General features: G+C 35.7%; 1 protein-coding gene across 21 annotated transcripts in view; it reads left to right on the plus strand.

The window, feature by feature from the left end:
• The window catches only part of ADGRL3 (adhesion G protein-coupled receptor L3), an 827,333-nt gene that overhangs the window by 154,714 nt on the left and 649,616 nt on the right, over positions 1–23,003 (plus strand). For all 21 annotated transcript variants that reach the window (XM_032334435.1, XM_032334436.1, XM_032334415.1 and 18 more), the window contains exon 2: positions 21,565–21,633. The gene's annotated coding sequence lies outside the window, so the exon portion shown is untranslated. The remainder of the gene's footprint in view (positions 1–21,564; positions 21,634–23,003) is intronic.

Raw genomic sequence — 23,003 nt, forward strand, 5'->3', positions numbered from 1 at the left:
AAATGTTGTACTGTGCTCAAAACCAGAATCAAAATAATTTATTAATTATTTAGTCCATACAAATATATATGTGGATGCTATTTCTACAGGAAAACTTAAAACACTAGTTCCTTACATATGGAATGTGATATTTATGACCAGTGGATAGAGGAAATTATATAAATTTGGCCACAATTTTGTTGCTTTCATTAATGAGAAATTCCTTTTCTGTTTTCTAAAAATTTAAGAATACAAAAGCTTTGCCCCTACTCATAATACTTACCTACTGGTACTCTCATTGGTGTCTAGTTAAGGTTATAGATTTCTGCATTTCAAAAAAGTGATATTAGAAGAACGTGCATCTAAGCCTTAAGCAATACATTACATAAAATTCTTTTCAGAACACTCAGGCTTTAGGGGTGCCTGGGTGGCTCAGTGGGTTAAAGCCTCTGCCTTTGGCTCAGGTCATGATCCCAGGGTTCTGGGATGAAGGCCCGCATAAGGCTCTCTGCTCAGTGGGAAGCCTGCTTCCTCCTCTTTCTCCGCCTGCCTCTCTGCCTACTTGTGATCTGTCTGTCAAATAAATAAATAAAAATCTTAAAAAAAAAAAAAAAAAGAACACTCAGGCTACTTCAAATGCACTGCCTTTTGGTACTTCATTAGTGAAATGGAACATTGTTTCTGTTAATGCAATAAAAATGATTCCACATATTAAGAGGAAGCATCCAAAAATTATTTTTCCTTAAAAAGGAAAAAAAATAGTTATGTAACTAATGACCATCGACAATAGCTTTTTTCATTTCCGTAATACTGATCATGGTTTTTATTTCATTTTTTGTAAGCATTTTGTAATACTCTAGTGAAGCAAACACAATTCATTCCATGGAATATTCGACAAGGTCATTATAGTAAATAGCTCCTTCAGTTTTCGCTTCTTAATTTTCTTTGCTTGGTCTCCTTTGAAATTAAAAACAAACATTAAAATTTTCCTTACAGTTTCTTTTCATAAACAAAACTTCCTGCAAATGCATCTTATTATCATAAGCAGGAAAAAGATAAGTGTAAAAAAATAACCAGTTAAAATATCATGTCTGCTAAATCCTGCTCTGAAAAGGTTGTTTTTTTTCTGTTTGACACAACCAGTTGAGAGATCTTGTATTTTTTCCTCAGTGAACACTTTCAGGTTATATCTCAACTTACTCCCTGGTATTTGACAACTTAGTGATACAATATACTGACAAAATACCGTGTTTTGGATTTTTTTTGGGGGGGGGGTGTGTGTGTGTGTCAGTAAAATGTTGGTCATTTTATGTGCAAAGATGATTGAATTAGTTAATCAAGTGACATTAATTTTAAATGTTGTCATTACAAATTCAGTTCATTATCCATTGGCATTAGCAAATTTTAAAGCTTATTTTATCACGTTGATCTGGGAAAAGTAGTGTCCCATAGTCTTCTTTTACTAAATGATTACATTTTCTGATTTTATAATACAGATGTATTAAATTAAACTGCTTATTAAAGATCACTATGTATTTTAGTTTGTATATGAGGTTCATTAAAATATGGAATAAGAAAACTTTTTTAAGGGCATAAATTGCTGTATAATTAGCATTAAATAATGCAGTAGAATTCTTTGTTATATTAAATGAGAACATAGGATGGCATGTTGGTATTTTTCCATTATAATATTAATGTTTGTTAAGGAATACAGAAGAGAATAAGAACTTTTTACTTATGAGGTCACCAAATTTAAAAAAAATTTAATATATTTTATTTTACAATTTTTATATTGTTTTAAAACAACTATAATGTTATATATACCTACCTTGGCTTCCTGCTTTCTTTAGTTTCCATTGTATTGTAAATATTTTTAAGACTATTTTACACTTTTCATATTGAGGATGTTTTCCTTTAGGCATCACAGGCCACATTTTTTGGTAGCTATTTGGCTTTAATAACTGGGGAGCCTCTTGATAAAAATATATAAATATGACAGTTTTCAGACCCATGAAAGTTATTTAAAACAAAAACAAACACCTTGATCTGTTTGGGAAGAAAAGCAAAAATCAAGAACTCAAGGAGATAATGTTCAATATATACAAATTGGAGCATTTCTATGAAAAAACTCTGCTCTAACCTAAGTCAGAAGCAATCGCTTATGTATGACAGGTGAGAAGACTACAGTGTTGCCAGTGGTTAAGGTGCAGACCTTAGAACTGGGGTGTTTAGTTAAGGGCAATTCACTCAGCTTATACAGAGGTCTGAGGATGAAAAGTTCTGACCAAAATTTCCCCCTTCCGTCTTCTTTTAACCATCAAGCTTTAATCCCGATCATCCTATCAAAACTGTTCTTTTCAGTGTTCATGCTGTGAAATCAAGAGATCAGATCTTAGTCTTCTCATCTTTACTTGATCTTTTCAGTAGCCTTTGATACAGGTCGTCTCTCCTCCTTAAAACCCTTTTTCACAGCGTTCTTTTGGGCACCCCACTTTCCTCATTTTCATTTATTTTTCTGGTATCTCCCTTCATTTTCCTCAGTAGTTTCTCTCTCTCATCTCCCATCTCAGAGTTGCCCAGAGCTCCATCTTTGCTATGTTTCTCTTTTCTACCTATATTCTTTCCCTTGGTGATACCTTCTTATTTGGCATTAAATATTATCCAAATGTTGATCATTACCAAATTTTTGTCTCTAGTCCAAACATTTACAACAACTCCAGGCTCATGTATGTAGCTACTTTCTCAAACATCTCCACTAGGTTTTGTAATAGAAACCTCCAACTTACTGTGTCCAAAGCCAATCTTCTACTGCCCCCTCACACACCTAACATGTTTTCCGAAGCTTTTATAGCCTCAAAAATGGCAACTCCTTTCAGTTGCAAATGTAAAAACATTAACTTCTTTCTCTCTCACACCTCCTGTCTAATTCGAAAGTAAATCCTGTTGGATGTGCCTGGCATACTCTGAAAACTTCACCACTTGTCACTTCTTACGCTGCTACCACCTTCCCAAAGAAATTCTTCCTCACTCACCTGGATTATTATCTTGTCTTTCTGACTGGTCCGCCTCTTCCCATAATCTGTTCCCAACATTACAACCAGAGTCACCATTTTAGAATATGTCATAAATTTTACTCTGCCCAGGGTTTTCCAGTGGCTTTCTATCCCATGTAATAAAAGACAGTATGAATGTTAGCCTACAGAGTTGTACCAAAATAAGGCTTTAGCCTCTTGTTAGCTGTCTGATGCCTTCTATCATTTCCCTCCTCTCTTTTCTATAGCCTGTTAGCCTCCTTGCTGGTACTTAAAATCCTTTTCATCTCTTGCCTGATGGTCTTTGCATTTGTTCCCCTCTGTCTGGAACATTCTTGCTAGAGGTAGCTACATAGCTTTGCTACCTCAGTTCCTTCAAGTTTTTACTGAAATGTCACCTTCTCAGTGAAGCATTCTTTCTTTACACTATCTAAAAAGTTTAAATCCTTCCACATTTCTTATGCCTACACACTGAAATATACTATATAATTTACTTAGCATGTTTTGTTGTTTCAGTCCCTCGAAATTAGGAATATTTGTTTTCTTCAATTACTTTATTCCCAGCACCTGGAAAAAGATCCTGAACACAAAGGAGAAGCTTAATACATTTGTTTAGTTAATTAAATATTTATTGAATAAATGAATTTTAAATCAGTACATATTCAGTTCTTAGTATTCACTGTTATCCTGTTATTATTTGCATTACTATACATGGTGCTATATATAGTACAGAGTAGTCCTCATCTGTAGTATTGGTTTTCTATCTTGATTGCTCTTCTGTGGGAGAAATATCTTAAAAAATGATCTCCTCGTGCCCTCCTGTCAGTGGAGAGAGGCATAAGAGGGAAGGTATTTCTTTCAGTGTTTTGACCAAATGTCTGAGAGGTATGATGCAGCGGACATGCCTGAGAGGAATGCCAGCAGGAGATAATCTACGCCCACCGTGGATTTGGGAGCAAATAGTTTCAGATTGTGATTTTAAAGATACAAATATCTCTACTGTAACTTTGAGCATCCTTTGTAATATTTAACCCAATATAAATGCTACTTATTAGAGGTAGGCATCTTAAAAGTGATCATAATTATTAGAAAAGATGATATATGTGAAATTCCTAAAGAACCTGAGATTATTTATCTTGAAGAAAGAACGAAATGGCAAACTCTAGGTATATGATAGAGGGCTTGGACCAAATAGTTTTTATATCTACCAAAAACAGAACAAAAGAAATTAAGAAATAACCCTTGACCCAAATTGTAAAAATGTCCTGCAAGTGAAGAGTTACTAAATGTGAGGATGTGATATTAACAGAATTATCTGCGGATGCCTGGGTAGCTCAGTGATTGACGTGTCTGCCTTCGGCTCGGGTCATGATCCTGGGGTCCTGAGATGAAGTCCCCAGCCATCTCCCAGCCCAGCAGGGAGTCTGCTCTTCCTTCTACCCTTCCCCCCTGCTCACGATCTCACATACTCTCTCTCTCAATCAAACAAAGTTTTAAAATTATTAAATTATCTTCACATGGGAGTTTTTAAAAAAAGAAAACTTTGTTGTGAAGGCTCTATAAACTAAACTCTAAGAGGGATTTGGGTATTAGATGTGGAAAAATAGCTACTGGATATAGCATATTCCAATGGACTTTTTTCTCTTAGAGTTCCAAATAGCGAAGGCTAAAACCCTCCAGACATTTAATGAACATTTTTTTTGATGCATAATTAAATAATAGAGATGCAATTTTGAGTATGTGGTTACTTTCAAAGCTCTTCCCCTAGAGGATGACAAGATCTTAAAGTAGTAACATAGTCGCTGCTAGAATTTATGTTTATTGAGCACCCTCCGTGTTATGTAGTTTCCCCAACAATACTGTGAGATAAACACTTTTTATACTTATGTTACCAGTTAAGAAACTGAGGCTAAGAGACAACCACAAAGCACCAAAGGCCATGCATCTAAGTATCTAAGGATCTAATAAGGAGACGCTGGATGTGACCCTCTTCTGTTATTTGGAGGAGGCAGTTGGATGCTGGGAGCTCTGCATGCTGGAGAGAGCACAGCCACTCCCGTTGAATCCTCACCAGCCCTGTGATTTCTGAAATTTCTTCATTTTTTTACATTTACAGAGTGAAAAAGATTCTATGACCTACATCATTTGTGACGTCATTCGTGCAGGAAGCAGCGCCTAGCATATAGCAACTATTCAGTACATGTAAGGGGTTGGAGAAGAATACAGATTCTGAGAGGAGAGAGCGAAGCTTTGTTCTGACTGATGGCATGAATTTAAAGAGCTTTATTGAAATATTTGCTTTTGGTTTGAGGCTTGAAATGTAAATAGCATTAAAACAGTTGAAGAAAGTTGAGAGCAAAATGAAGTGATTAAGAGTATGGGCTTTGGGGTTAAACAGGCTTGATTTCTATGGTAGGCCCTGCCAATCATGAATCCATTTCTAGGCTTTTGTGTTGCTACATCTTAAAATCGGGGCAGTGATGGCAGCTACTCTCACAATGATGCGCAGATGAGATGAGTCTCTATATGTAAAAGGGCTTACAACTGGGCCTCGCACACGGTGGAACCAGCTGTTTTCATTGTGAATGGACCTTTACTTTAGGACAGGTACTCTGGGAGCGGTGACCAGTATGGATTGGCAGAAAGAGAAGCATGGGTATATAAGAAACCATGATAGATTTCTGCAAATTGAAAATTAGCCAAAAAAAAAAAAAAAAAAGGTGTGTGTGTGTGTAATCAAGAATACCACAGAGTGGTTTCTTTTTTGTTAGAGATAGCATAAGTGATGAAACCTACATAATCAGTCATAAAATTGAAGGAAGATATCCAGAAACAGGTTAAGGAATCACGAACTTAACTGTGTATGAGCTGAAGTAGAAACCCTCTCTGAGGAATGTTGTATTTTCTTTTATGATACAAGTGGCTATTTGAAAAGATATATAGTTATGTCCGTATATGAGATAAATCTATGTACAAAAATGATTATTTCCTAGATACTTCTGTTATAAGATATCTCAGTCTACCGTTACTATTTCCCAAAGTTTTGTATAGCCATTTATCAATGAAAAAGCTCATCCTTGTATCCTTGTATATTTTAATGCAGAGCATAATATTTGACACCAATATCTTGTGACGAGCCCTTAACCACCTTTCCCCCTGAATTTAAATTCTGTATTATTGATAGAACTGTCTAGCTTGAGGAATTTGATAGATCTCATTTAGAACTTTAGTTTGAGTGCCTGTATTACTAGGATAGTAGCTTTTCTGTGTAAGAGTCTGTTGGTGTGAGTAGCATTTGTCCTACCTAACATTAGTTTTAGAGCAGATGACTGTGATCATCATCATCATATAAGTCTAGTGGTACGCTTAGAGATGTCCTGGCTTCCTACTCCCGGGAGGGGAATTTTCTGTTTTCAATTGTGGAAACAAGGACTGTGATTTTGAAATTTTATTTTTGTTTAAAGATTTTATTTTTATTTATTTGACAGAAGAGAGAGAGAGTATAAGCAGGGGGAGGAGCAGGCAGAAGGAGGGGGAGAAGCAGGCTCCCCACTGAGCAGAGAGCCAGATGCCTCCAATGCAGGGGCTAGATCCCAGGACCCTGGGATCATGACCTGAGCTGAAGGCATATGTTAACTGACTGAGCCACCCAGGTGCCCGTTGAAATTGTATTGTTAAAAACTATTGTAATTATGCTCCTTAAGGCTATAGGAGAAAGTTATTAGCATTAACATAACAAAGCTAATTAAATGATTATTATAAACTTGGTAAGAAACAAAAACAAGTATATAATTTCATCAAAAATGCCATGAATTTTTACATCTAAATTTTATATATCTAAATTTTACATCTAAGTCGTATATTTACTCCAAAAAAATGTAAAGATTAAACTTCCTTGAAACAGTTTTATGATGGGTGTAGTACAAAATACTATCAGAAGTGGTTACATACTCTTTTTGGTTCATTACTAAGAAAATGCACTGATACCTACACTTCCTTTGGTCAGGATTCCTGAGGCAAGGACCTCAGTTTTTTAAAAAATCAATTGAACCAAAAGCTAATAATATTTAGTTATTTAGGATTTTTTTAAAATTTGAAAAAATGTTGCTGTTTGCCAAGTATTTTTCTGGCGGTGATACTCAGTTATCTCTTAAAATGGCTAGAACTGTGAGCCTATCTGTTATGATGCCCAATATATGTGTCATTTATTCTGTCCTTTGTGAACATTGTAGATATATTTTTTCTTATGACTCTGCCATTTTATAGCTCTCTTGTGTTGAGAATGTTTTACATTTTTTGTGCAGCAGATTCATCACCTGTGGAATGGTACTCATGTCATATAATTTATAAATAAATATTTTTAAAGTACATGCATGTAAAATGTCAATTGTAACTTTTATGGTCTTAATAGGTTAAAAAATTGTGCCTGTGATGTGCTAAATACTGTTCTCGGCTTTCACATGGATGACTTCTTTTAATCTTAATAACACTTTCAAATAGCTCATAGTCTCGATTTTATACTTGAGCAAATTGAGACACAAACACTCTAGGTTCAAGCTCAGTGTCAGAGGTAGAGCGTGTAGTCAGCATAGCCAGGCTTTATGGGTTAGTTATTGTTATTACATATACATTTTATGTATTATGTGGATAATCGGCGATAAAGTTAATTTGGCTGCTGGTCAAACCGCTCCATAGTGGTATTTCCTGTCTCCCAAGGGATTCTCATGTGGTGGCTCATACATGAATGTGAAATAATGAACATACAAAGCAAGATTAATGTTGTTTGTTTTGCATAAAATCCTGTTGTGCATCTCTACAGCTATCAGTTCTTTTTAAAAATAGTGTATACCTCATGTTGTTTGACGATTTATTTATACAACTCTGTTTCCACAGGGTATTAAGTTTCATAGGAAGCAGGATTCTCCTGTTGTAGATTTTTATAACACACAGAATATTGCAGTGTCTAAAGCAGAGGAGATTTCAAATCAGTGTTGTGGGGTGAATGAATGAATGCATGAAGCCAGTAACACAGATGGAGAATTGGAGAAGGATGTTCTAAATGTGGGTGACCTTAGATACAAACGGGTTAGATTTACAGGCGAGGACAGGGCATTGGAGAGATCACCAAAATTCAGTAATAACCGTAAAGTTAGTGTAATGTGACTTGCACTGGTCTTCATGGTCTTCATGGGAGTAAGAATACTCCTGTTCCCATGTTTTTAAAACTGTTAGAACAATTATGAAAAATCTTACTTTTAGCTTTAGGTTGAATTTCTAGAGGGAACATTAAGCGCTAGGAAATCTCTAAATAGTCCTCCCCCAAACTCCCAATGCTTATCTGGTAAAGGGAATGAAAGATGAGATGGGTATTATTGGCTAATATCATTATGTTCAAGCCATAAAACATGGTTATGACATTATGACTGCCATGCAGATGGTACTGCCCAGGCATCTTCCAAACCAAAGTTGGCTATTCTGAACAGAAACGAAAATGAAATGAAACAAAACAAAAAACACAAAACACAGATTCTAATACTGAGTTTACTTGACTACTGGACTTTGGAGATCACCATGCCAAAAGAAATCTTTTTTTTTTTTTTTTTAAGATATTATTTATTTATTTGACAGAGATCACAAGTAGGCAGAGAGGCAGGCAGAGAGAGAGAGAGAGAGAGAGAGGAGGAAGCAGGCTCCCTGCTAAGCAGAGAGCTTGATGTGGGGCTCGATCCCAGGATCCTGGGATCATGACCTGAGCTGAAGGCAGAGGCTTTAAACCATTGAGCCTCCCAGGCACACTGAGAAATCTTTAATGCCATCTACCACTCACAAATATAACTGACTTATTTTAACTGTAAAATCTAATTTGCTTTAGCTCTGCAGAGCTGCCGAAGGGACTAATAATACTTTGGAAAATGGACAGGCATAGAGCAGGCTCCACAAACACAGGCTATTTGATGGTTCAAGATCATTTGAGCTAAAATACCTCAAAAAGAATCATATCCACATATTGGAGACAAGGAAAGTGTACCCTCCTCGGTGTCGTCTGTGCTTTACATTTTCACGTGGTCCAGGAGTACTTTGCAGGGGTGCCTTTTTCATCAGGAACTCCCAGCTTTTGGATCAACAGAAGTTTTGAGAGGACGCTTTATGGCAATTAATCTAAAGCTGCTTCTGCTTCAAAACTAAAAGTAGTTCCAAGCACTCAAGCTCTGCAGCATGGTATTTTCCTGCCTAAAGTGGGTAGAACTGTGGAACGCAGGTTGGTGTCCTTTGAAGTGGCAAACACTCACCAAAAAACTAATTTTCCTTATCTCTCGCTCTCAAGTAACGGAGAAAAAAACGAGTATTTCTATTTTGTATAGTTAGAATTCTATATAATGCAACATTTTCACTAGACAATGAAGGTAGATTGATGAGAATAATGATGAAAGGAGGAAAGATAATATTTATAGAGCTTATTAGAAAAGCAATTATCTTGAGGCACCTGGGTGGCTCAGCCGCTTAAGCGACTGCTTTCACCTCAGGTCATGATCCCAGCATCTTGGGATTGAGCCCTACGTTGTCCTTGTTGGGCTCCCTGCTTCTCTCACTCCCTGACCCCCCACCCCGGCCCCCCTCCCCAGCCCAGCTTGTGCTCATTCTCTCTCTCTCTTCCTCTCTCTCAAATAAGTACATCATCAAAAAGAAATCATCAAAAATCATCAAAAATAAAAGCAGTTAATCTTTTTGAAATTGATGATAATCTAAGTTTCTTTCTTTTTGAAAATTTCTTTTAAATTCCAGTATAGTTAGCATACAGTGTTATTTTGGTTTCCGGTATACAGTAGAGGGATCTAACGCTTCCATGCAGCACCCGGTGCTTATCCGGACAAGCGCGCGCCTTAATCCCCATCACCTGTTTCATCCATCCATTTCACACTCCCCTCTGATAATCAACAATTTGTTCTTAATAATTAAGAGACTGTATCTTGGTTACTCCTCGCTGTCTCCCTCTCTCCACGTATCTCCTCCTACCCACCCCCATGTCTTCTCTCCCCCTCTCCCTCTCTCCTTTGTTCTTAATTCTTTTGTGAAGCTCATTCATGTTCTCAACGAATTAGGCTACTTATTAGATACTGGTTTGAAATAGGGCTCACGGTTTACAATTCGATGATAGTGATTTCGGGATATGCTAGCTACCCTGGAAATAGAGTAGTAGTTTTAGGGGGAGAAATAAGACATTTTATTCTTTTCAAAGAAAGGCCAGGGTTTAGCTGTGTGGTTTTTTTGTTTGTTTGTTTTATTTTTTGTTTTTTTAAACAACACTTTCTCTTCCAATATGTATAGAGTCAAAGTTTCTAGGTTTGTATGAAGTCACAATTTTATGGAACATTTAACTGGCAATAATTAGGCTAGTTTTTACCATCAGCCACATAAACACCAGTGTGTATTGACACATTGTGAAGGCTCAAGCTTTGTGCAGCCTGACATGTTGCTGTCTGAGCTGAGGTTTAATAGTGCATCTGTATCATTTTTCCCAGTGGAAAATAACAGGATGTTGCCTTGTAATTTTTTTTTTACTACCCTATAATAAAATATAGCCATAATAAATAGCATCTAAACAAATAAAGCAGATTTGGACTCAATCCATTTTGCCTTCATCACTTAGTACGGCTCAGGCTTTTAAGTAGTTGTGTATCCTAAATTGGCTTAATTGGATCAAGTGGCATTTGACTTTCTTTGCCTGCAGTGAAGTAGAGAAAGATTTTATTTTTATTTGCTATTTAATATTTAGGTAATATTTTCAGTATATTTGCCTTTGTACTCCATTGTGCTATTAACACAGTTTGTCCAGATTGTAATCTAAATTGTGCTTTTGATTACATTAGTTGACCTCTTAAGCTTATTGCTGTTGTGTTGTTATTGTTGCTATTATTATTATTATCCCTAATGTTGATAATTAAATATTTTCAAACCAAGAGTGCTGTACATTATTAAGAATTTGTACAATTGGCTGTGAGTGTTCTGGGAGCAGGAATAATGTTTAATTCAATTTGGTGGCTGTTAGCTAGCCCAGTTCCAGGTTTACTGTGGCTTTCTTTGCTGGATTGATTGTTGAATGAAAATAGCTATAAATAGTTTTTTTTTCTCAACTTGGGATCTTAATACATATAAATGTATTTTAAATTTTCATACATTTTATCAAATAAATGTTAAAATTGAAGTACAGAATTTAAAAGCTATTGCCTGGGGTTCCTGGGTGGCTCAGTCTTTAAGGTTCTGTGTTCAGCTCAGGTCATGATCCCAGGGTCGTGGGATCAAACTCCATGTCTGGCTCCCTGCTCAGCCGGATTCAGAAGCCTGGTTCTCCTTCTCCCAGTCCCCCTGCTTGTGTTCCCTCTTTCACTGTATCTCACTCTGTTAAATAAATAAAAACTTAAAAAAAAAAAAAAAAACCTGTTGCCTATTAGTAAGGATTTTACCAAACATCAAGAAAAAAATCGATTTGGGGGCCTGAAAAATTTTTTCAGCCAAGTTTTTAAACTTCTTTGGTCTTTGAAGCCTGACTAGGGCCGGATCCCATGACCCTGAGATCATAACTTGAGCCAAAAACAAAAATTGGATGCTCAACTGACTGAGCCACTCAGGCGCCCCAGTATTTATTATTTTTAAAAGGCCAATGAAGAAATATTCTCCTCCACCCGCCCCCCACCAAAGAAACAATTAATTTAAAAGATTCTAGTGGACACTGTTTGGAAGGAGTGATTCGGATTTCCCCCTCATGAGTATGTGATCTCTAAATAAATTAAAATTTGTATTTTTATTCTCATGTTTTTATACATATTATATATACAAATAAAATAAATACTTAAAAGTAATGTCCTCAAAAGGGGTGGGTAAAATACATGCAGACAGACACATATCCTTTATACTTAATCAAGGCTGTTAACTTTTTTTTTTAAGTCTGTTAACTTTTAATTGTCTATATAATACCCGTAAATTTGACCTTACTAATTTTGAATTGTACATGAGTAAAACTTCAGTTACAGCGAGTCTTGCTTGGGTGGGGGGTTCTTTGGGTGCAGAAACATTTCTGAAAAATTGAGGGAACTATCCGCCCAGTTAAAAGTGGCAAAACTCGGGGCGCCTGGGTGGCTCAGTGGGTTAAGCCGCTGCCTTCGGCTCAGGTCATGATCTCAGGGTCCTGGGATCGAGTCCCGCATCGGGCTCTCTGCTCAGCGGGGAGCCTGCTTCCCTTCCTCTTTCTCTCTCTGCCTGCCTCTCTGCCTACTTGTGATCTCTCTGTGTCAAATAAATAAATGAAATTTTAAAAAAAAGTGGCAAAACTCCAGATGTTTGATAGTTTGAATAAAAACTTTTTGCAGAGTTCCTTCGATGTAGTTTTCAGTTTTCCTCAGAACTTTCAGTAATTGTGGTGGGTGTTTGTCTGAACGGTGCCTCTGCTTCTGATTTCTCATTGTTAGAATGCTGGAGTATGTAAAGAACAAGTCTTGAATGAAAAAGGTCTCTCTCTCTGTCAGTTAAGTTCATTGGGTTTTAATGTAGTGTGAGATTTTTTTTTTCTTTCAAATATATTTTCTGATATAGGACTGTATGTTAAATTGCTCTGATTTCCAGATGGTGGAGTCTCAGGTAAGGTACTTATTACAGTGTAATGCAAAGCATACCATTTTAAAGATTTCAGTATTGAAGATTTTCTGCTTGAAATCTTATACAAAGTGGGGAAATAAAGCTTCATGTAATGAACTACAGGCAATGTAAGAATGGGACAGAAAAAAGGAGAAAGCAGAGTAGCAATGTAGTAGAAATCTGATATTTGATATGTAAGCAGATCACTTCTAGTTCTCCACCTAGTTTTTTTTTTTTTTTTCACTTGCTCAGAAGCCTTTCTTTACTTCCTTCTTTCTGCTTTTTGATCCCACACCCTGCACCCTGCACAGTTGGAAAGTCCAGAGGACTTTCGCAGAGGCAATTTGTCAGAAGCTTTTTAAACTTTGGTTAGAATGCATTTATTGATTTTTTTTTTTTTAATTTAAATGACCGGAGGAATGAGGATTTTTGGAAGAAGCTTATCTGAGATTCAGCATCTTGCTGGGCAATCCAGACTCTTTTAAACCTTAGAGAATACTTCATTAGACACCAGGTTCTCATCCTTTAAAACTTAGGATTCCAGCATACTGGATTTTCCATGAAATTGATATCAGCTGACAATTTGGCCTCATCGACATGGGAGATAAAAATCGTTTTTCTAGAACTGACAGAAACTGCATAAACATATAAATATCCAATCATGAGTCTTTAGAAAATACTTGGTACCACTCATTGCACAATAACTTATTCTTAGGCTATTTTCACTATATATAATAGTTTGAGATTACACCATTGACTAGAATGGCCATAAAGTTAAAGTATTTTTTTGTGAACTAAAAAAATCTGATAATTAAGGAGAGGATAATGTTTAAAGAAAAAGATCTTTTCATATATCAGAACTTTTCTTTCTAGGCATTTTTAAAGTTCCTTGTTTAAATTTTGAATATGAAATGAAACAGAACAAGATATAAGTAATGGGGTGGTTTTCAGTGTTTTCTAACAATAAATGATTATTTAAAAGTTTAGAATATAGGTATATTTTATTATAAATAGCTTGGTAACCTCTACTATTGTAGAATTTGGAAACTATAATTAGGATGCAAATATATGTAATTATAGGCACTTTTGAAGGGGGTAAATGCACAGATTAAATTGAACGATTGCTTTTTATATGATAACTTAAAAGCTGTTTCTCAAGTAGAGAAAGAAAAAAGGTACATTGCTGAGGAAATAAACCTTTCTGGAAACCCAGAAGTCCTTAGGGTTTGAACAGCAGGCTGCATAGTCCAAAAATAAGGTAAGGTGTTGGTTGATTCAGTCCTAGGCTAAACTCAGAAAAAGAGATGTTTGTGGGTATGAACGTATTGTGTTAGTTTTGGATACCTGGGAGAGAATAATGTCTTTGCCTTTTAGGATGTTTATACCTCGAAGCAATATAGCAGAAACAAATCCCTGGAATAAATACCATTCCATTGCTCAACCTTAGCACATATCTGCTGGGATGAGAGTTTTAGGGTTATGCATGCCATTGACTTCTGATGAACTGATTCATTAGGACATTTCCCTTTCTGTGAGGAAGAAACAATCTCTGTGTAATTGAATTACAAATGAACGGAAATAAGTAAAAGGGCTGATCTTTTATTTTGATTTTAGTAAATACAAACTCTTCTCTATGAAGGCAAGGTCTTTGTATATATTGCTCTAATGCTTGATATTGCCCAGTGGATGATATGTAGTAGACACTAATTAAGGGTTCTTCTTTTCCCCTTCTCTTTTTTTTCCTTTCCTGTCTTACCCTACTTTATCCTGTCCTGTCCAATATATTCTATGCTATCTTCTGCTCCCCTCTGTATGCAAGCAGGCAAACTGTCACCATAATAATTTTTTCCCTATCTTCCATTAATTATGACTTCTTCCAAACAAAATGTAAGAGGTTCAGTCTTTCATAAGTGAAAATGTTGTGTCTAATATATTGATTACGTTTTCAAAATTATGTTGTGTTTTGGATTATCTACAGTCTTTACCCTCTATTAATAAACTATGAGTTGTCTATGTAGTATACATTTTTTAATATCATTTATAGATCTGTAGGCTAGTCCAAAGAATACCAATTATATTTTTCAGTGAAGGAGGGTTATGACTCATTTATTCTAATAATCAAGTTAAAGATAAAGATACTAAGGGATAGAAAAGATAAGGAATTTTTAATAACAGAATAAGTAGTGGGAATGTTTTCATTTTACAATTGATTTTCTGGTCACACATTTTTTCCCTTTCATTCTTCCTTTCTTTTTGCTTAGTTTGCTCTTCTTTTCTTACTTTTCTTCTTAAGTGTTTAAGGCTATAAGTTTACTTTTAAGCACTGCTTTAGCTGCATAAATCATGATATGCTCTGCTTTAGTTTTCCTCAGTTGAATAATTTATCTTCTGATATCTTTGATATATGAGATATTTATAAAGGGTTTTTTTTTTTTCAAATTTCCAAATATGTGGGGATTTAAAAAAATAAATTTCATTCTGTTTTGGTCATATAATCTACTTTTATGACTTTGCTTCTTTTAAATTCATTAAGGTTTGTATTATGACCTAAGAGTCTAGCTGGAGGCTGTGGGGAGAGATAGTAGAATTTCCAGGCAGAAATAATTTGTTTGGTCTAAACAGTTAATTTATTGGATGACTGGTCAGTTTCCATAGTCCCGAAACAGTTGTTATTGTCAATTTTGTCCAGTTTTACATTGATATAAAATTGCACCTGAGATACCCTTTTTTATACAATGGCTTACATTCTTGGGTGCTGAAAATGATCACATGGGGAAATGTAGCACATTGAGGACTAAAGTTTGTACTCTTCATTTAAAATGCACCAGAAGTTTATAGACCTGTTTGTACCTAAAGTGTTGAGGCTAATTTCACTGGAGAATAAGACCTTAGTATAATATTAGAATAATATTCAACGTATAAGTGTAGAGAATTGCACAGAACAGCTCTTGATGCACTAACAAGCCACTCTATCTGGAATAATCTGTCTCAGGAGCCAGTTAACAACCTAGACTGGCTGATGTGGAAATTCTGTCTGGTGGGGTAGTGTTCATAATAGGAAATAATGTATTCATCCTATAGAGGATCTTGAAAAGCCAGACCCTATAAAAATGCTGTTTTGTGGATTAATGAGCAGAAATCGTCATGGGGAGGGTGCCTGGGTGGCTCAGTGGGTTAAGCCTCTGCCTTCGGTTCAGGTCATGATCTCAGGGTTCTGAGATCGAGTCCCGCATCAGGCTCTCTGCTCGGCAGGGAGCCTGCTTCCTTCTCTCTTTCTGCCTTCCTGTCTGCCTACTTGTGATCTCTCTCTGTCAAATAAATAAATAAAATCTTAACAAAAAAAAAAAAAAAAAAAGAAAAAGAAATCATCACGGGGAAAAAGAAGTCTCCAGTTGTTCTGGCAGCTGTTTGCAAGGTAGACAGGAGTAGGGATAAAATGGTGCTACACGAATAAGAAGGTGCTATTCTTACAGCTTGCAGTATTCCAAGTGTGGGGGCCAATGGTAACAACCGGAAGTAACAGGAGGCCAGATTAAGTGTAAAATGCCTTGGGATCTTGTCTTAGTGCCATCGCCTGATAACTGATAATCTTTATCAGTTGCACCTTTCTCACCTGTACAATTATTGGAAATAGAGATGAAAACCAAATTTGAACAGTCTACTAAGAAAATAAATGTTGGTACATGATGATGGTTATTGATAGGGGGTGAAAGTAGAAGGTATTTGAAGATAACTGGTGGATTGAGAAACTGACAGTGGGTGGTTGGAAAAAGGATGTGAACATCATAACTAAAGAGACAGCATTGGAAGATCTAGTTGAAGATATGAAGATACGTCATAAATGCAGTTATTGTGTTTACTTACTGTGTTTTGACTCATATTTTCTTATTTAACTTCCAAGTAATTGGAAATGATAGACGGAAGGCTATATACTTCTTTTTACAGTAATAAAATTGTGGCACCTAGTATTTAACTGTTCAGTTCTAAAAATGATTTAAGGACTCTCATTGACCAAAAAATTATATTACCTTAGAAATAGTTCACTAATTCACTGTAGTTTTTAAAAATCTCAGTTTTCACTTATCTTTAAAAAAAAAACACAACAGTCATATTAGGCTGAGAAACATCTTTTAACTGACACTAAAATGATCTTTATTTTGTCTTATTTTTTCTAGAAGATTTTTATTTATTTATTTGACAAAGATAGACACAGTGAGAGAGGGAACACAAGCAGGGGGAGTGAGAGAGGGAGAAGCAGGCTTCTGGCTGAGCAGGGAGCCTAATGTGGGGCTTGATCCCAGGACTCTGGGATCATGGCCTGAGCTGAAGGCAGACACTTAACAACTGAGCCACCCAGACACCTCTTATTTTATTTTTATTTATTTTTTTTTAAAGATTTTTATGTATTTGTCAGAGACCACACACAAGTAGGGGGAGCAGCAGGCTCCTGGGTGAGCAAGGGGCCCTGTGGGAGACTCCTGGTATCACGACCTGAGCTGAGAGGAGACACTTAACGGACTGAGCTACCCAGGTGCCCTTAGAATGATCATTTTAAAGTATGTTTGTATACATGAATTCTTCATTGCTTCTTGAACCTTTACTGGAAAGTTCAGTAGGAGATGTAACGTAAATATAATTAATGCCTCATAGACCAAGAAAATAAAATATATTTTTATTGTAATTCCAGATTAATTTTTACTTTAATTTCCTGGAATCTCATTTAAATATTAGAATACCAAGGTACCTTTAAATAGTAATCAGAGTTATGAAATTCTGAGATGATTATTTCCAAAAGAATTCATTTATAGAAGCATAATGGTTTTCATAATAAACATCCTCTTTTCAAATATAGACAATGATCGCCAATATAATGCTGTTTCAGAAGCTGGAGGGTATAGACTGAATTTGAATTACTTGTATTCACATTCTGACTTTGCCACTCAATGTCCCAGAATATTTATTTGTAAGATAAACAAGGTAATGTTCATACTAATCTCAGAGGAATTTTATAAAGGCAAAGTGAGAATATAAAGTCCTTAAAGCCTTAAAAAAATTAAGATTAAATAGGAATATAAAATGTTCAAAAATATGAAGTATTTAAAATTTAAAAATAATACAAAAAGTGTCTGAAGAATGTAGTCAGTTTCTTTTGCTTTCATTCTGTTCTCACGCCTCAACCACAAGGTGAAAGATAAACTCCCTGTGAATGTGATTTTTGTCTGTTTAGTTCACTTCCGATTCCATAGCACCTAGAACTGTGCCTGGGCACAGAGTAAATATTTGATGAATGAATGAATGAATGAATGAATGAATGTTGCTCTACTTTTTTTTTTTTTTTAAAGATTTTATTTATTTATTTGGCAGAGAGAGAGTGATCATAAGTAAGCAGAGAGGCAGGCAGACTCGGGGGGGTGGGGGGAGCAGGCTCCCTGCTGAGCTGAGAGCCCGATGCGGGGGTGGGGGGTGGGGGGGGGCGCTTGATCTCATGACCTGAGCTGAAGGCAGAGGCTTAACCCACTGAGTCACCCAGGTGCCCCTATTGCTTTACTTTTTAAACTTGCTATCTCGTGATTAGAAAATTTGTTTTGAACATTTATCTTTATTATGTATTCCTTCTTTTTAAGTTGGCCGATGAAATCTTATAATTTTATTTTCCATTTTTGCTATCTTATATATCTGCTTGTTTACAAGGTTTTTTCTAAAGCATGGATTAATTTAGCTTTTGATTTTTCATTAAAGCAATCTAGTGTCAGGTATTTCCATGTGACTTGTAAAGTGTAGAGAGAACTGCAATAACTGCTAGTGAATTTCTTTTTGTGTCACTTTTGAATGTGCTAAAAATATGAAGATGCAAACACACTAAATCTTCTGTCCATTCTTAGTGCTTCCTTTGAAGTGGTCAAATTGTTCAAGTAACTATTCTAGTAGCTCCTTTTAAGAATCCCTTTTAGAGCAAGTTTACTAATTGGACTAGAAATTCAGGCTAACACTTTATGCTGATAGAAGAACATCACTTGATATGATAACCTTTTCTTCCCTTCTGTTTGCATGTGTTCATCCTCCCTTTCCTTTTTCTGTGATTTATCTCTGACCTGGTCTCCTTCCCCTTAGGAAGCTGTGACCCTGCGTAAACTTGTTCTGCTGAGTTGTCTACTAGCTCTGATGTGCCTGGAGGGGCTGTAATTGGGTAAATCACTGAGACACTGAATAGCCAGATTGTAAATTGGGGATTCTGTGATCTTCTGAACAAAGAGAAAACGGACCTAGAAAGATGATTATGCAAACAAACTCAAAGACATATAATGGTGTATTTTTGTTCCTCGTCTCACTTTATGTGATGCCAATACAGTTTCCAGTCATTTCTTGCAATTTTTTTTTTTAAACTAAAAAGAAAATGTTTTGTTTACCCAGTCAGCATTTTTGAGGCCATGTTAAGTGCTTGGTTCTAGGAGTGGTAATACCAATGGAACTAGTCACAGTCCCTATTCTGAAGCAATTCACATTAGAGTGTACGGGTTCAGCCAAATAGAAGAATATACACAGGGTGTGCGAGCATCAGGGAATCTAGGATTGGTTCTGTCTGGTGGAGTCCGTTTGGTGCTGTTAGGGAGAACTTTGTGGACTATATCATGCTTGGATTTCAGAATTTATTTTCTAATTGGGAGAAGCAAAATCTCCCAGGTGAGGGTAATTCTAGGAGAGCGTGTGCTGTCATTACCTGTGATTGTTCAGACATTGTAAAATATTCGTAAGATCGAATGGGCTTGTTCTTCAAAAACCAGGAAACAATACCTTATGTGTACAGCCAAGAAATTGCCTTAAAAATTGCTCTCAGTTGCCTGTTCAAGCTGTCAAGCATACCATTCGAATATAGAATGGATTGCTCTTATTGTACGAAACCTCACTAACTGGGCAAATATGGGTAGTTACTCGCTGGGAAAAATATAGTTTAAAATCCTCACACAAAATATAATGCTTTTTTTTTTAAGATTTTATTTATTTATTTGACAGACAGAGATCACAAGTAGGCAGAGAGGCAGGCAGAGAGTGGGTGGAAGCAGGCTTTCTACTGAGCAGAGAGCCCGATGTGGGGCTCGATCTCAGGACCCTGAGACCAAGACCTGAGCTGAAGGCAGAGGCTTTAACCCACTGAGCCACCCAGGTGCCCCAAAATATAATGCTTTTAATAGTGAATATTTTTATACTAATTTGTTTTCATATATATCTGATGGTAATCAATAGGGATTCTATTAAAGGCAAATTTAATTTTAATTTTATGTTAATGAAGTTCTGCATATATCTAATTCCTTATCCATTTGGGGACAAGATTATAGAATAGACACTGGATTTAGTCATTGTTTTGGCTAATATATGATTACTTAACCTTTTGCTAATAGCTTACTATTACTAATAACTTAATAGATGCTATGTAGCATAGTAATTAACTAATGAAGCCGATGCTCATAAAAAGGACTTAAATGGACACACTACAAAGTTCAAAACTTGATATGACAAGTGCAGGACCAACAGAGGACATTGAAATCCCAAAGAAAATTCTCTGAAGGACATTACTCTTTTGTTTTGTTTACCTTTTTGGTAAAATGTTTGTCATGTCGATATTAATTTAGTAAGAAAAGAAATAGAAAATATATGGTAATGTAAAGGAAATGAAGACTAACATTATCCCTATAAATACACCTTAAGTAAACTCTTTTTTGTTTATTCCTTCCTATTATTTTTTTCCTATTATCTGAATTTGTTTAAATTATTGTAATCATGGTCTCCATGCACATGAGTTCACAAAGCACGTATTTGTATATATGATCAAGTCGCAAGATATATATTAAGGTGTTCCTCAATTTTTTTTTCCCCCACAACACTTCTGATGGTAAAAGTAGATTAAAGACATCCTAGGATCTTACTAGAAGTATCTGTTGAGGGGATGCCTGGGTGGCAGAGTCCTTTGAGTGTTGGACTCTTGGCTTTGGCTCAGGGCATGATCTCAGGGTTCTGGGATTGAGCCCGGAGTCAGGAGGCCGGCCTCACCCTCAGCGAAGAGTCTGCTTGAGGATACTCTCCCTCACCCTCTGCACCCCACCCCCCTGCCATGTGCGTGCTCTCTTTCTCCTTCACTCTCTCTCCAAAATAAATAAATATTTTAAAAAACAAATAAAGGAAGATATAAGTTCTAAAAATAAGTTCTATGTGGGTGCCTGAGTGGCTCAGTTGGTCGAGCGACTGCTTTTGGCTTGGGTCATGATCCCGGAGTCCTGGATGGGGTCCCGCATCGGGCTCCCAGCGCCACCAGGAGTTGTCTTCTCCCTCTCACCTTCTCCTCTCTCATGCTCTCTCTCACTGTCTCTCTCTCAGAGAAATAAATAAAATCTTAAAAAAAAAATAAGTTCTATGAGTTCTAGGAAATTCACTGGTTTCTTGCAATAGACACTTACCTTTTCTTTCTTTTCTTTTTTTTTTAAGATTTATTTATATGAGAGAAAGCATGAGCAAGAAGAGCAGAGGAAGAGGTAGACAGTCTCAAGCAGTCTCCACTGAGATGGAGCCTGCCCTGGGGCTCGATCCCAGGACCTGAGATCATGACCTGAACTGAAATCAAGAGTCAGTTGCTTAACTTGATGAACCACCCAGGTGTCCTTTGCATCTTTTTAAAATTAATTTAAATTCCCACACCTACCAAATTCATTAATTATTTTCAGTAAATAATACAGTAAATTAGATAGTTGAAGACAATGTTTCAGAAGTAAATAGAATTTCATTTTTTATACCATGGTTCTGCTGCTATACCTCAAGCATTGTGAGAAAAAAGGCACTTGACCAATAAGAAAACATACGTTAAATATACACAAATAGTCCTAAAAGTATAACCATTTCTCATCATCTGATGTCTTTTTTTTTTTTTTTACAGAAATGTTTAAATGTTCAGTAAATCGGAGGAAAAGAACATGGACTTTTAGCAACTGAAGAGCAAATTAAGGTAACTTTTAAATAATTTTTGCCAATCATAATTGTTAGTAATTTCAAAATGTATTTAATATGTTTTCAATGAAGTTAATGTATGTTGTTACGAGGATCATATTGAAAATTGTTTAATGAGTTACTTAATGGAATTTTGTATATTTTGGGGAAGACAAATTTGACATTTCTTGGGACAAATAAATTTACATATTTAGATTTGTTTATTTGTTGCCAAGAATTACCAATTTTATTTTCCAAAAAATATACAAAATTCCACTTAAGGAGGTATACTTAGATGAACAATAAATGTGTTATGAAAAATAATTATATTACATATATTAATAACACAAATTATTTGCATCTTTTTCAGCGAATCATTTGAAGGCAAGTAGGCCTCTATATTAATCAACCAGTAGTAAAATTGGAATTTCCTTTATTCTTGAAGTTACCATGTTAATTTCTGTAAAGTGACTTTGTACTATCTAGAATACAAATTATTATACTATCTAGTACTATCTAGGATACAAATTATTATAAATATACAGCTTAAAAGCAGAAATACCAGTTTTCTTATCCATATTAAATCATATTCATTGATTTTGAGTTGTTTATATAATGGTATATATTATAAATTATTATAAGTCTATTTTCAAAGATTCTGTACCTTTTACTCGAAAAGTACTGAGTGATTTAAGAATATAAAAAGACTATAAAATATTGCACTCACCTTTGTAGGCATTAAAATTTCCTGTTGATATTCTTCTTTTAGATATAGTTACTCTGGAGGATTTAAACACTGTTAGGAAAGATCTGAAACTCTATAGAAATTTCTATATACATTTTATAAGAGTCACTGGCAAACTATTAAGGAAACAAAAGTGGGAGCAAGTCACTTTAGTTGGAGGCTCTTGAAATCTTCATAGAAGTTATGAAATTCACTGAGGGGTTGTTGAGGTAGAGAAGGTGAGATCATGCATTCCAAGCCAACAGAAGAGCTTATGAAAGAATACACAAAGGAACAAGGAATGGCCATCGAAAGACTGATATTTCTAATGTTGTTAAAGGATTACTCATGCAGTGAGACAGTGTTAGGAGATGAGTCTGGAAAAGTAGGTTTGGAGCCGCCAGTGTAAGTATCATGTTTGCCGGACTAGAGCTTAATTTTCCAGCCAAGACATCTCCAGAGTGCTTCAGGGTATTTATAGGGTTGTGAGAAGAACATTTCAGACCTTTCCTTGTTGCTCATTTTCATTGCAAACTATAAGAAAGTTGACCTTATAATTAATATAACAACTGCTACAGTATTTTTTAGGTATATCTAAACACTTACAAACACTAAGTGCTTGTAAAATGAACAGTAATTTTTTGAACCTCAAAGGAAGGATGTAC

This window comes from Mustela erminea, chromosome 2, assembly GCF_009829155.1.
Source record: "Mustela erminea isolate mMusErm1 chromosome 2, mMusErm1.Pri, whole genome shotgun sequence".
NCBI lineage: Eukaryota > Metazoa > Chordata > Mammalia > Carnivora > Mustelidae > Mustela > Mustela erminea.